This window comes from Microcaecilia unicolor, chromosome 3 (genome assembly GCF_901765095.1).
Source record: "Microcaecilia unicolor chromosome 3, aMicUni1.1, whole genome shotgun sequence".
Taxonomy (NCBI): Eukaryota; Metazoa; Chordata; class Amphibia; order Gymnophiona; family Siphonopidae; genus Microcaecilia; species Microcaecilia unicolor.
The window spans coordinates 216,424,697-216,437,753 of NC_044033.1; the positions used below are offsets into that span (position 1 = coordinate 216,424,697).

Genomic DNA, 13,057 nt, shown 5'->3' on the forward strand with positions numbered 1-13,057 from the left:
ATTTGCGTGTGAACACTTACCAACACCTATTTTGTAGGTGGTAAAGGCTCAAGTAGCAACCACACACTAATCAGTTAGGACTAGATTCAGTAAATGGCATCTAAAAAATTGGCGCTGAAAAAATCCACTTAAGCGGTATTCTATAAGCTGCATTCGGCGTGGTGTATAAAATAAAGCTTAAGCGTTACGATCATGCATCAACTTAGGCGCCACCATTTGCACCAACAAAAATAAGGTGCAAATGCCCATACCTATATTTACGCATGGAGCACCTTTATTCCATAATTACGCACGTAACTCAAAACCACGTCCCCCCGTTCTGCCCTGATATGCCCATATCCATCCCCTTTCTGAACCCTTTTTTTTGGGGGGGTGTGTCATGTGTAACAACCAATAAAACATAATTAGTGCCAATAACTGCTGGTTAAAAAGCCAATTATTGGCATTATTTGGCTCATTATTCAATTAAATTGCACACACAAATCAGAACTGTGCCTATATTTGCAAGCTTAATTTTTGGTGACCTTTATAGAATCAGGAAGTTAGTGAGTAGCAGTGTAGCTGTGCTAACTGATTGGTACTGTACACGCCTACTCTCTGCTTCCCTGATCCGCCCCAGCACTAAAAAATAAATTTAGTTTTTAAGCCTGTGGGACGCACACAAAGATGCCAGAATTACTGCATGATATCTGAGCATGCCCTGTGGTAAAGCATTTAAAGCTGCGGTAAGCATGTGTTATGTTTACCGCAGCTTAATAAAAGGACCCCTTAATTAGATACAGACAGAACCCAAGCAGTCAGTTCAAACTCCAAGAGTCATAAGAACATAAGTGTTGCCATATTGGGACAGACCGAAGGTCCATCAAGCCCAGTATCCTGTTTCCAACAGTGATCAATCCAGGTCATAAGTTCCTGGAAAGATCCCAGAATAGTAAAACAGATTTTATGCTGCTTATCCTAGAAATATACAAAACAATTTACAGGTGGCGTGAAAATTGCTCGACGTACAATTACTTGTTTGATAAGGGGACGTCTCATATATTCACTCAGGCACTAAATATCACCACGCTAACAAGCTTGTGATTTATATGCCAATTTTCTAATCATTGACTGCCCCCAACCTCCAATAGTACACACATTTTAATACAAAAAAAATGTTAATATGAATTTTTACGTGTATTTATGTCACGTTTGTATATTTTATACTTTTTCTTTATTTTTCTCGGTGTACTATCTAAATCACTCCTGCAGTCTCACAGCGGTAATTTGTACTCGGGCAAAGACATATGCAGGAAAAAAGATTTTTTTTTTTTACTTATCTTGGCACTGCTGAAAGCTGTAATTTCAACTAGTCATCGTGTAATGTTAAACATTATGTGCTTTCTAGTTGTCTCTGAACTGCATTCAATTCAACTTAGGTATACATCTCGTCCCGACAGGAGCCTGTTTCACATTTATCCGCTTTGTCAAGGGAAAATACTTGTATACCTCGATGCAAGCGGCGTCCTCGAGCGGAGCAGGGTTTCATGCTGCCTTAGCCAGCGTCCCCTTATCAAACAAGTAATTGTATGTCGAGCAATTTTCACACCACCTGTAAATTGTTGTGTATGATTCGTAACATAATAGTTGAGCATGGCCATTTTTTCTGAACTTTTGAATATCCTAGAAATAAGCAGTGAATTTTCCCAAGTCCATCTTAATAATGGCTTATAGATTTAGGAAATTATCCAAACCTTTTTTTAACCTCTGCTAAGCTAACTGGTTTTACTACATTCTCTAGCAATGAATTCCAGAGTTTAATTACATGTTGAGTACAGAAATATTTTCTCCGGTTTGTTTTAAATTTTCTATTCGATAGCTTCATTGCGTGCCCTCTAGTCCTAGTATTTTTGGAACGAGTAAACAAGCAATTCACATCTTCCCTAAATACTATTGAAAAATAATGGGTCTTCTGTAAACTTTTGAACTTAACTATAGAACATTCACCTTTTATAGAGATAGGAAGCCGATTTGAAAGGCTGGGAACCAGCCAGATGAATGCATTCTCACTTACCTAGGAGCGCAGGAGTAGCCTAGTGGTTAGTGCAGTGGACTTTGATCCTGGGGAACTAAGTTCAATTCCCACTGCAGCTCCTTGTGACTCTGGGCAAGTCACTTAACCCTCCATTGCCCCTGGTATAAAATAAGTACCTGAATAAATGTAAACCACTATCAATGTAGTTGCAAAAAACCTCAGAAAGGCAGTATATCAAGTCCCATTTCCCTTTTCCCTTTATCTTCCAGCATGCATTAAAAATAAAAGGTGGTGGTCATTTATGGCATCTTTTACTAAGGCGTGCTCACGTTTTTAGCACACGCTAAAATTGTGGGTGTGCGAAATGTTAGAGACGCCCATAGGAATGCATGGGCATCTCTAACGTTTAGCATGCCCACAATTTTAGAGCACACCAAAAACGTGAGCGTGCCTTACTAAAAGACCCTCTTAATAAATGTAAAATCTGCCGTGAAATGTATAGAATAGGCCTGGATGCCAGGTAGGAAGGATTATTTATTTATTTATTTATTTATTGGGATTTATTAACCACCTTTATGAAGAGATTCACCCAAGGCAGTGTACAGCAGGTACAGTTTAACATAAAACTTACAAATTTGTTAACAGCATAACAATAGTAAAATAACCAAGAATAAAGCGAAGATACTTACCTGTAGCATCGCCCAGTCTGGCAATTATGCCATAGAAAAAACTAGAGCTTTGAGGCGTGACCACGAATGCGCAAGTGCCTTCCCGCCCGCTAGTTGAACGCGACTCCCTCAGTTTAATACTAAAGCAAAAAATATATATATATGCAAGGAGACAACTCCAATGGGAGGTGGGGCGGGATTGTGAGAAAAAGAAAAACAAAGCGAGGCGAAAAAAGGCTGAAGGCACTTAAAAACAAGAAGAAATCGCTCTAAACCGGGCATGTGAGGAGACACCACAAAAAGCAGCAGCTCCTCACACGGAAAAAGCAAAACTGAGGGAGTCACGTTCGTGCGGCGGCAGAAGGGCACTTGCGCATACATGGTGGAGCGCAGTTCGCGCTCTTCAAAGCTCTAGTTTTTTCTATGGCATAAATGCCGGACTGAGCGACGCGGATCGGCGTCTACTCACTTGTGAGAATAAGCAAGCCTGCTTGTCCTCGGAGAAACATAAATACAATAAATGAGGTAAACTTGAAAAAAGTAGATTGAAACCTAATAACAGAACTACCATGAAACAGTATCAAAAATATACACATTTAACAGCACTGGAATTCAAATACCAGAGATATAATATAATGTTAGCATAATACTAATGATACGCCTAATAAGCAGGGATGGAAGAGTTGCTGACCTGCCCTCTCCTATTCTTTGCATGGCAGAATTATCAGCATACTGTACACCAGGAGAGCCTTCAGGCAGACACTAAGGCACTAGAAGCCAAGATTGAAGAGCAAAGGGTAAGGAGCAAGGGTAGGGTCCATACCATGAGGGTAACAGCACTGGAAGTCAGTAGAGAGAGGTGGGCACTCAATCATCATTAGATCTTCTGACACGTCTCAACCTCTCCTCTGCTCAATGAAAGAAATATATCTGCAAGTATTCCCACAGCTACCTTACCAGGTAAACATCTGTCTCCACTAGGTGGTCCATATGGATAAGGTTAGGGGTGAAGAGTGGTGTGTTACAGACATATGCCAATAGGTAGCACCTACTACTACTCATTTCTATAACGCTACTAGATGTGTGCAGCGCTGTACACATTATTTGCAGGTACTGTCTCTGTCCATAGAGGGCTCACAATCTGAAGTTTTTGTACCTGGGGCAATGGAGATCTTGCCCAAGGTCACAAGGAGCTGCAGTGGGAATTGAACCCAGGTCGCCAGGATCAAAGCCCACTGCACTAACCATTAGACCACTCCTCCCTTGAAAGTTGCGGCTCAAAAAATTCTGGGGTGGATCTAGGAGGGAACCCCTGGGATCTCAGCCAGTGAGTTCCTGAATCAGCCCGTGAACGCCTTCAGGAAGGAATTGATTTGATTTGTTTACTTATTAAATCACTTCCTACCAAAGCATTAAAATAATCAGGAGAAGTTTCCTGGTGAGGGGGACTTGATTAGACTACTTGCTCTACTGAAGGTAGACTGAAAGAGTCAGGCATAGTTCCCTGTAGTAGCCGTCCTAGCTCTGCCCCTAGGAACACATATTTGTGATCTGCATAAAAGAAGGTGCATTCATTCCATGTACCTACTTTTTATGCAATTCTGTAAGAGAACATAGAATAAGAATAGCTATATTCAGGGCCGCCGAGAGCCGGAGCCGGGCCCGGGACAAGGCCGCCCCCGAGCCCCCCCCCCCCCCACGAGGTCACCGGGCCCCCCTCCACCCGCTATCGGGCCGGGCCCTCAGAACTAAACTTAAGCCTCCTTTCACTTCGCAGCAAGCAGCGGCAGGGCAGACCTCTCCTCCTTCCTTCCGTGCCCCGCCCTCACGGACGTTACGTCAGGCGAGGGCGGGACATGGAAGGAAGGAATGGCCTGACCTGCTGCTGCTTGCTGCGAAGTGAAAGGAGGCTTAAGGTTAGTTCTGGGAGTGACGGAGGGCAGGCCAGGCGGCGGCGGCGCCGGGCCCCAAGACTTTTGTCCCCCCTGTCCCCCCCTCTCGGCGGCCCTGGCTATATTAGGTCAGACCAATGCTCCATCTAGCCCAGTATCCTGCTTCCAATAGTGGCCAATCCAGGTCACAAGTGCATGTCAGAAACCCAATTAGTAGCAACATTCCATAGTACCAGTCCCAGAGCAAGCGGTGGCTTCCCCCATGTCCATCTTAGACTATGGACTTTTCATCCAGGAATTTGTCCAAATCTTTTTTAAACCCAGATATGCTAACTGCTGTTACCACATCCTGTGGCAACAAGTTCCAGAGTTTAACTATTCTTTGAGTGAAAAATATTTCCTCCTATTTATTTATTTATTTATTTGTAGCATTTGTATCCCACATTTTCCCACATATTTGTAGGCTCAATGTGGCTTACATAGTACCGGAAGGTGTTTGCCGGCTCCGGTGAGAGCAAATACAAAGTGGTATTGTGATAGGATAAAGTTCATGTGGTGCAGGCACATTTAGGCAACGTGCAGCGAAGGAGTTGAATTATGTCCATTTTGTACTTTAATTTTGCTGTGTCGCAGGGATCAGGCATTTTTGGATCGCGGGGTATGCTTTTTTGAATAGGTTCGTTTTTAGTGATTTCCAGAAGCTTAGGTGGTCGTGCGTCGTTTTCAAGGCTTTTGGTAGTGCGTTCCTGAGTTGTGTGCTTATGTAGGAAAAGCTGGATGCGTAAGTTGATTTGTATTTGAGGCCTTTGCAGCTTGGGTAATGCAGGTTAAGATATGTTCGTGTTGATTTTGATGTGTTTCTAGTTGGTAAGTCAATCAAGTCTGTCATGTATCCAGGGGCTTCACCATAGATTATTTTGTGAACCATGGTGCAGATTTTGAAGGTAATGCATTCTTTGATTGGGAGCAAGTGTAGTTTTTTGCAGAGGGGTTTTGCGCTTTCATATTGCGTTTTTCCAAATATAAGTCTAGCTGCCGTGTTATGAGCGGTCTGTAGCTTCTTTAAGGTCTGTTCCTTGCATCCTGAATAAATTCCATTGCAGTAATCTAAGTGGCTTAGAACCATTGATTGTACCAGGTTGCGAAATGTATTCCTTGGGAAGAATTGTTTCAGGAGTTTGAGTTTCCACATTGAGTGGAACATTTTCTTAGCTGTGGATGCCACTTGGTTCTCTAGCATTAAGTTACGGTGTATTGTAACGCCCAGGATTTTCAGGCTGTCTGAGATAGGAAAGGTGTAGTCTGGGGTGTTGATAGTTGCGGGGTTATCCGCGTTGTGTTGGGATGAGTTTATTGAGTTTTAGCTGAAATGTGTTTGCCCATGAGTCTATGATGTTTAACCTGATTTTGATTTTGTTGGTGATTTCAGTCATTTGTTTTAAAAGTATTTCCATATAACTTCATTGAGTGCCCCCTAGTCTTTGTACTTTTCACATGCAGAAAATTGCACTCCTCATATGTCCATATCGGGGAGGCTTTCTTGGAGGGCAGTGTTGGCATAGAAAGCACTTACATGCAAAGGCACATTATATAGGTTTTCACAAAGTATACGCATGAATAGCAGGTGCAGATTTCTACGTGTACTTTTTCAACCTGCTTTTGAAAAGAAAATTGCTCTCTTTGAAGAATGATGCTTGTTTGAAAGTTGCCTCCTGCTTATTTAGATGCCTTTGAAAAACTTCCTTCATGGGGGGGTGGAGGGTGGATGTTATCAAAGCATCGAAATAAATGACAGCGCTTTAAATCTCAGCAGCAACTATGAGGGCCCATGTCAAAAGCTTTTCCTTCCTTCTTTCTTTGCCTTTCTAGAAGGAGCTAAGGGTGATGCAGACCACTGTAATGGACAGGATACGACTCCTTCAACAGGTAGGGTGAGCCTTCAGAGAATCCCAATGCCTCCAACCCTCCCCTCTCCTCCAACTCTCCAAATCCAGGAGTTGGGCTGAATGTTACTGGCAAAGCTTCACACCAAAATAACCTTCATGGGCTCACGGCTGGGCCTTGGCATTATGGCTGCTTGTTAGAGATCTGCAGCTTTCTAGGTACCTATGCTGTGGTACCTACCAAGCACACCAAAAAATGGATTAAAAAAACCCCTACATATTAAACCAGACCAGAAGAAAAGAGTAGGGGCAGACAATGGTGTTCCAGTAAACCCAAAAAGATATAGGTTAAAAACTTTATTCAAAGCACCATCTGCGAAAAGACTCAATATTCGTTGGAGTAACAGAAGATTCAGAAGGCTTGATGCAGAGCGATGTTTCGGCATTAGAACACCTGCATCAGCAGTCATACAATTGTATTGAATCCTTTCCTGTCAGTAGATGTTACAGACAAACCTAGAAAACAAACAGCAACAGTCACAGCAGCTAAACGTCTTATAGACAAGTATTCACCAAATTGTAGAAACCTGGAATCTGCAGCCTCTTGCTCCTGGGAGAAGCCAGACCATGTGAACAGCCAGAAGCAAGGAGGAGGGGCAGGAAGAGTCAGGATACCAGAGGCTGTGCAAGCAGCCCCCAGGAACTTTGGGAAGTGTACTTTAAAGCCTGGCTTCTCCAGGAGCAAGAGAGTACAGATTTCAAGTTTCTACAATTTGGTGACTGGAAAGGATTCAATTTGATTGTATGACTCCTGATTCAGGCATTCTAATGCCGAAACACGACTCCGTGTTGAGTCTTCTGAATCTTCTGCTACTCCAACAAATATTGAGTCTTTTCACAAATGATGCTTTGAAAAATCTTTTTTTTTTAATCTACATCTGCAAGCCTCTTTTTGGGTTTCCTGGAAGACCATTTTCCGCCCCTGCTCTTTCTACTGGTGTGATACCTACCAAGAATTTTTTTGGCAGTGTGCATTTCTCAGCTGCTTTGCCTTTTCCTATGGTTTCAGAAAGAGCTGGAGATGGAGACCGTGGCCAGAAACAGGAAAAATTGTGCTTTGACAAGAGAGGTGAGTCAAAACTATGGGGCACCCCAGCACATTCAAATAGGAAATGCATGTATGCATCCACAGCTGCATGTGTCTAAAATAAGTGAAAAGAACGTCTTCCCTGCCTGTGAGAATTTTGAGTCATATATTTCCTGTTTTCTCAGAACATGACAAAACTGGAAATAAAGCAGTAGCAAAAAGTGAAGCAGTCCCTGTAGAATAGTTGGGTGGGATTCCTTCAGTATGATAGTTTCACAGGCGAGCAGATGTGCACACCACAGAAATTCCTATGTATACATCCAAAATTCCTGTGCACACAATAGAAACCTGTGTAGCAAGTAAAATGTCTTGTCTACTCAACAGAAATAAGAGCAGCACAGGTAGACATAATTCAGTAAAAGAACTATGATAAGAGCATCTGAGATACTTCTTCTGAGATGGCAACAAAACTAATAAAATTTACCATTCTAAATATGAACAAGTAGAAATAAAGGGAGATGCTGGCCCTTGGGGGGGGCAGGAAGGAAGGAAGAGAGATGCTGGCCCCAAGAGGACAGAACAAGAGGTACTGGCCCATGGGGGAGGGGGGTAGGAGGGAAGGAAGGTAGAGGCTGGCCCATGGGGGTGGGGGACAGGAGGGAAGGAAGAGAGATAGAGATGCTGGCCCCAGGGGGAGGAGTGGGAGCTGCAGGAGGAAAAGAGTGAGAGGAGCAATGCTAGACATGGGGAGGATAGGGACAAAGATGGGCAATGCTGGACATAGGGAGCAGGGTGGTGGTAGTAGACATGATGGGGCCTAGGGCAGATGCTAGGGAGGGGGCCCCAGAGCTTGCAGGCTGAAGTTGTCTCTCTTTCAACTTCAGGCAGGTTTCAGGCCCCCGTGATATGGGGACTCAGGCCAACTGCCCTGTTTGCCCACCCCTAACACCGGCGCTATGATTAGAGACACAGAGGGGGTGATGCTGGACAGAGAGGGAAAGATATGGAGGCAGAGGGGAATTGTTGAACAGGGCAAGAATAAGGACATAGAGAAGGGAGAGTTCAGTCTTGCAAGGCCACTGCTTTAAGTCTCAGCAGCCATATTCAAGAAGCCAAGGCAGCTGGGAGGTCAGCGGCAGTGGGCAGGAAAAAGTGGGGTTCTTTCCTGCCCCAAAGAGGCCTCTAGATCACCAGGGCTGCAAGGTAGGCCCAGGAGGGGAAGGGACAAGCTGCTCATGGATGGGAGGGAGAGAAGGGGGCAAGCTACTCATGAATGTGAGTAGCTTGCCCCCTTCATGCTGTACATGGAGGGGAAGAAAGGGAAAAGGGGGAACTGCAGCACATGGATAGAAGAAGATAGAAAGGAAAGGAACATGATGCTCAAGGATGTTTGCCTTTTGGAAATGTACATCTTTTCTAATTTTTTAGACTATGGAAGAAAACGCGTTTGTTATTTTTACCAGTATTATCAGTTTACAGAATCTGGCTTTCTTTTGAGGGGGGGGGGGGGGGATCAAGGTGACTGTGCGGCGGGTGTGGGATGACATTTTATTTTTTGTGTCCTCTTTTTTGTCTCCATAAATTTGGTAACCCTATTCCCACCCCTTCCTTTCCCAGTTAACCACTCCCCAATCTTCCTCCGACGTCTTTCCCTTCCGCACAACAGAAAAGGGCCTAAGAACATGAGACAGTTACAGGCCACAGCATCTTGGTCGGTGCCCCACCAGCAGGTGAAGCAATTCTTAGCTGAGGCCCCCAACATGAGTGGGAAAGCGCGGGGTACAAATAAAAAAAAAAAACATCTGTGGTTTCTTTTATGCATGAGTTAAGCCCTGGCAGCAGGCACCAAGTAGCAAATGTCTAGGTGCCAGGGCAGCCTAGTGCTCATTTTTATTTGTGACCCTTGTGTATCGTAAAAATTATTGCTGTCAGTTATAATGGCTATTCTTTGCATTGTCTTCCAGGCCCTGCTGAGGGACGTTGAAATCAAAGAGCAGTGTTTGGTGCAAGTGAAGCAGCTATACGTTCAGTAAGTGCCCTTTGAACAGGATTATAGCGAAGTGGACTGTGCCAGGGTTGCCAAGAGACTAGGCCGGGCCCGGGGCAAGGCTACCCCGCCTCTGCCCCCCCTCCCGCCGCTGCCCCACCGCTGCCGCCCCCCCCCCCCCCCCCCCCCCGCCGCTGCAGTCCGCAGTCTCACTTGTCTGCCTCCACGGCTCCGGGCCCCCTGCATTCAAAGCGGCAGTCACAGATCGCCTCTCTTCTGGCCTTCCCTCCCTGTGTCCCGCCCTCATCTGATGTAACTTCCGGTTTCCGTGAGGGCAGGACACACGGGGGCAAGTCATTCTTTAGTTAAAAATTAATTTAAAAAAATTTGAAGTGTCTTTAGATTTATAAATGGAGGTTGATATAGTGGGACAAAAGTGTTTAAGTTGTGAGACTACATCTGTATGAGTTAACTTCTAGTAAACTACATGTAATGTTCATGGTGCTTATTGTTCTGTTATCAAAGTAAATAAATACTTCATACAAATAAAAAAATTAAAAAAAAAAAAAAGATCACAAGGAGCAGCAGTGGGATTTGAACTAAGTACCTCTGGATGTCAAGACCAGTGCTCTAACAACTAGGCCACTCCTCCATGCCATACTGTACAGAAATTTAAGTCTATTCTATAAAATTTAGGCACAGTTTAGAGCCTACACCTAGGTATAGTATTTTTCTGCATGGATTTTTCAGGCCCCTAAGGTGTAAATTTGCAGCGCAGTTTATAGAATAAGGCCAGTTCCTGCACAACTTAATGTAATAAGTAGCTGTTAACTGGAAGTAATAGCCAATGGCCTTAACTGGTGTTAATTGCACTAACTGGCACCAATTAGCAGTTGCACACACAACTGCCCTTGCTCGCTATTCAAGAAGCTATTGCACAAAGTCTATCGTGCACAATTTCTAGGGGGTGTGGATATGGGAGGCGAACGGGCAGGTCAGGAGAATTCTATATATGGCATTCTAACGGATGCAAGTTGCTAAAACGGGGGCAGAAACAGATCTGCATGAAAACATACTTACACACCCATTTATGGAATAGCGCCTCAGTGTTTCTGCGCCGATCTGCAAAGGGGGTATAATGATGGGAGAGGACATGGGCGAGTCGGGGACTTTCCCTTAAAATGCACTCAGTGTTATACAATAGTACAAATCCATGCCCAACTTGCATACTGGGATTTACATCTGGTTTCAGCTGGTGTAATTCCTTGCACCCAAAAGGTCCCGGCGCTATGTGCTGTTCTATAAAGAGCATCCTTCCTGAAATGTCCATTACAGAGCACTGTTCAGGGCCAATTTTTATTTCAGTGACAACTTTTGAGCACCATTTACAGAATCTGTAAGTGACAAACTGTGCACACAAGGTTATAGGATTAGGGAAATAGTAACATAGTAAATGACAGCAATATAAAGACCAGCCTGCCCAGTGAATGGTCAAGGGTACATAAGTACATAAGTAATGAAATACTGGGAAAAGACCAAAGGTCCATCGAGCCCAGCATCCTGTCCCCGACAGCGGCCAATCCAGGTCAAGGGCACCTGGCAAGCTACCCAAACATACAAACATTTTATACAAGTTATTCCCGAAATTGTGAATTTTTCCCAAGTCCTTTAGGAAACCGTCCAACCCCTTTTTAAAATCTGCCAAGCTAACTGTCATCACTACGTTCTCCCGCAATGAATTCCAGAGTTTAATTATGCATTGGGTGAAGAAAACTTTTCTCCAATTTGTTTTAAATTTACTACACTGTAGTTTCATCGCATGCCCCCTAGTCCTAGTATTTTTGGAAAGCGTGAACAGACGCTTCACATCCACCTGTTCCATTCTGGTTTGTGCAGGTTATCTTCCTCTATGTCTCCATTTAGGGTTGTATCTGCCATTTTGTGCAGGTCACCCCCCCCCCCTCCTTTTAGGGTTGTAACTGCTGCTGCCACTCCACACAGTTACTCTGTCCCTTTGTTCAGTGTTGTAACTACTGCTCCCTGCAGGTTACCCCCTTTTTCCTTTGTTCAGTGTCATAACTGCTGCTCCCTGCAGGATACCCCCCTGCCTTCTTCAGTTTGTAACCACTGTTCCATGCAGGTTACCCCCTCAATGCCTTTGTTTAGGTATAAAACTGCTGCTCCCTACAAGTTACCCCCCCCTAACCATGCCTTTTATGACATGCAAAAAGTCTTTTGTATTTATATTTAAAATAATTTGATATACCCGCCTTTCAAAAGATGTAATCTATGAAGCTTACTTTTGCTTTGAGCAGAAATGCTCTACAGCCAGATAGCTCTTCTTGCTATTTAGGGATCCTATATATTTAAAGCACACATTTTTGAATTTCATCATTATTATCCGAACTACCTTCTCCAGGAGGCCATTCCAGATTTTCACTACCCTTGAATCCGTAAACATAAATGCCAGCAAGCAAGCCGTAGGTAAAGTCTTCTTCTTGGATCCATTTGTGACTAGCTTTCAATAGCAACATCGCTTTAAAAAAAATACAAACCAAAATTTGTTGATGTTTTATCGGATTATTCATCAAATCCTTTTTTTTAAAGAAAAAGTCAGGTTGGTGAACTGTTGTCTTCAGTGCGTTAGGTAGGTAATGGCACCCACAGCAAGCTGTATCTTTTCCTCAGGCGGTTACTTCAGAGAGAAGAAACCTTCCACCAAGAATCTCCACTGACTCCCAGCTCGGAGGATGCAGTAAGTGAGGTGAGAATAGCTGGGAAACATCTGTGCCCCTTAGCACTGGGAATCCTGAACTGCAGCTAGCACAGAATTCCTATTACGGAGTTGGTGCCTCAGAAGAGAGGCTTAGAAATCTCACTCTGCTATACCCTTCATGTCCAGGCACACTCCTCCACTAGTCTTTCCTCAGGCACACCCCGTTCTAACTTTCTTTTAGTACTAGATTACCTGAAGCAATCATTCCACCCTTACTCCTCTCTGCTCAGAGGCCGATGCAGAAAGCCGAGGTTAGAACTGCATGTGGATATGTTTCTACTGCGAGCATAATCTTGTGGCATGTGGGGAGCTAAGGCATTTATTTTCAAATTGTATGGACATCCCAAAATGCTTAAATGGACCTCCATGTGCTTGAAACATCCAAATCCCGATTTTGCAAAGATAGGATTTGGATGTCTGACACTGCCTTACGTCCACATTGCAAGAGGGAGTGTTGTGGGCATGTTTTGGGTGGGAATAGGAAGGGCCCATAAACAAGATGTCCAACAGCGATTGCTGAAAGGAAGGAAACATCCCGATCTAAAAAGAAAGATGTCCTTACTTAGACCTGTATCAATCTAGGGTATAAAAAAATGCTCTGATTGAGCAGTTGACCACTGCTTTTTTTTTTTTTTTAATAATTCTGAGCCTTCCAGAAACAGATAAATAGCTACTGTGCCTAAATATAAAGATACCTGCAAGCCTAGTGGCTATTGGTGTACATTCAAGTACAGTACTTTTCTGTTCCTG

General features: G+C 43.9%; 1 long non-coding RNA gene across 1 annotated transcript; it reads left to right on the top strand.

The window, feature by feature from the left end:
• Positions 1 to 7,322: 7,322 nt before the first annotated feature.
• Positions 7,323 to 12,296, top strand: LOC115464975. Its single transcript, XR_003941298.1, has 3 exons — positions 7,323 to 7,586; positions 9,509 to 9,573; positions 12,220 to 12,296. It is a non-coding gene; the product is annotated as an uncharacterized LOC115464975 (long non-coding RNA).
• The last annotated feature ends 761 nt before the right edge of the window (positions 12,297 to 13,057 follow it).